A 2,861-nucleotide genomic window follows, 5' to 3' on the forward strand; every position below is an offset into this window, starting at 1 on the left:
GGTTTGTGTTTCTTTGTGGGAAAGGGAAAATGGGGAATGACTGAATGAGTGTGTGCAATGCAGCGCTGTGGGTGATTGGGTCTGGGCTTGGTGGGGGAAAATTAAGGGAAATGGAATAAGGAACTAAGGCCTAAGGGAGTATGGGCTATTCGGTTCGGTTCGGTTGTGTAGAGTGGAACCGCAAACCGAACCGAACCGCAATAAAACCGATCCAAAATAAAAAAAATCCAAAATTGAGCGGTTTAAAATGGTTTTCGGTTTGGATCGGTGCGGTTTCGCAGTTTTTTTTGGACCAGTTTGGATGTGAACACCCTAGACACAACCCATACAAAAGGTGATTGTGGATTGTGTGCTCCTGCTCACAAGTGGGACCACGCTTCTCCACAAAACACAATAGCAGCATTTAAACTTGTTCCCAATTACGTTAACAAGGCATTAAGAATATAAGACACATTTGGCATCGGAGCCACTTCAACTGTCTCGGACACAAAGTTACGAGGATAACGCATACATGCTTAACAAAACAAAGGGAAGGAAAGGTGACACAACTTGTCATGGCTTCCAAGCACGGGAAGATGTATGCCATGGCAAAAAGACAGAGACTTAAGTGGCGACGGCACAAGCTAGGCAACAGTGCGAAAAAGTTTGCGCCACGCCATTTCACTGTTGACTTTGACTTCTAGCTTGTTCTGATTGGTTTCTGCATTCACAATATTTGTTGCAGTCCTCATTCTAACTTTGCCTTCGTTAAGCTAACCACACGAAAGGGAGTGTTAGTGTTAGATAAGGTGGTGGTGGCTGATGGGTCAACATGTTAAATAATTGAGAAGCTGACCGAAGTTTGCAATATAATGGCATTTTTACCTTCTTCGAAAGTAAGGCAGGGTTGAAGTTGCCATCAAGTTGTAGCCAATACAAGCACCAAATTGGAGTATCATCATCCTTTATAGTGAAAGGAGATATGTCCCAGAAGAAAATGTCAGGCATCTGGCTAGTAAAGCAAAGTGAAAATTACATTAAATTTGGGGGTTTATTGGAGAAAAGTTTCCTTACCTGTCTGGACGGAATGGAATCGTCGGTGAGTATTCTATGGGCCCCCAAGTAGTAGGATCCAGAGAGATCACATGGAAACTTGGCAAGTTTCTATCAAGTCTAAATATCTAGCCAAGCACGACAAGCTGCAAGAAGGCGAGAGACACATGAATACTAAAATGATCGTCTAAGTTACCAACAGTAATGAAATGCGTTGCAGCTAAGCATTGGTTTTCCAGGCAGACAACAATAACTCACTATAGTCCTCATGTTCCGCTCCCTTCTGGTTTTGTTCTCATTAGTCCTGCAAATGTCAAGTGCTAACACCTTACCTTTTTTAACATCTAGGACCATCATGTACCAGCTATGAGAAGGCTCCAATATCAGCACGAATACCTGTGTAGTATAAAGGGAAGTTAGTTTAGTTAATCCTCGTGCCAGTTAAAAAATAGACATTACATTGTCATTACATATCTCAAAACAAGTAACTACTTACATGCTCCAGTTCATCTGTTTCTGGCATCCATCGGCCCAGATAAGTCTGAAGGATTGCCTCTACGGGTTTCAGTTGGAGGATATGGTCCGCAAATGAGGAAGGCAAGAACCAATCACACATAGGCTTGGTTCGATGTGCTCTAAGTGAGGCAAGCCATGCGATGGTGTTCACTATCTGGTATGCCAAAAAAGTAGTTGCATTATGCGTGTAGAACGGAATGGTGATATGTCGGGACTCCAAATAAAATTGAATGATTGGAGAAAACTTACATCTGTGTGAGGAACATATCTAGGGCATAGAGACAAGAACATCCCTCGAGGCATCTGTAGTTCAAGGCACTTGTACAACATCTCTCTGACCAGTAAACAACCAAACATGTCATAACTCATGGAACCCCCATTTTGTACCAAAGCATTCTACAGTTACAAAGCAACCAAAACTTACTCATAATCTTCTTTTGACTTGGGCTTTTTGAATATGTAGGCAGCCATGACAGTCTCATCGTATAAGAGTGACATGCCGATCATCGGCCAAAACTCCATCTCGTACCCCTACACATGAAGTTGGCATGTTAATGCCCCAGTTAGTTTTTTAAACCATGCATGAAACAACATCAATTAGTTACATTTAGAAAATGAACTTGCCAGCGGGATTAGCATCGTTGGGGACTCCATGTTTCTTGTCAGTGTGTTCCGCGACCATGGCCTGGGTATAGGCTTGAAAGCCCCACATCCAAGAGTTGCAGTTGCTGCAGGGGGTGTCTGTGGGATATTGCATGTCGCTGGCGAAGGGATCCTGCTTAGAATATCACCTGTCTCCATCTTTGGGATCTTAGATGGTCCTTGCCGAGTTAGTTCTGAGCTAAACAAGTTACAGACTTGACTAGTGGTGTCCACTTGGGAGAGAGTTATAAGATGTGCCATGACCTATTAATACAAAGACTATTGAGCATGCAATTTGTACAGTATACTATGCATAACATTGCTATAAGTTGGACAAAGTCAGGAATACCTTGTCCCTATGTGTGCGGGCAAGAGCAGTTGTGATTGGGGCCTGGCTGACCCCCACTTTAGGCATGCCAACGCACCAATACGGAAACCCTCCACTTTGCAAAGAAACAATGGTGGTCGGGGCACGTGGCCTAGGAGTAGAGAGGGATTCGTCGATGATGGCATCATCGTCATGGCCAGGAGAATTTGGGACTATTACGTCTAACAGGCTACACACTTTGGAATCAAGCTGACCTTTACCCTTTTTGGTTTGGCTAATCAGGTGGGTATAGCCTCCACGTTCGCCCCCTGCATCTGGTCCGGGAGGAGAGAAGCCAAGGTTT

The sequence above is a fragment of the Arachis ipaensis genome, chromosome B07, assembly GCF_000816755.2.
Source record: "Arachis ipaensis cultivar K30076 chromosome B07, Araip1.1, whole genome shotgun sequence".
Taxonomy (NCBI): Eukaryota; Viridiplantae; Streptophyta; class Magnoliopsida; order Fabales; family Fabaceae; genus Arachis; species Arachis ipaensis.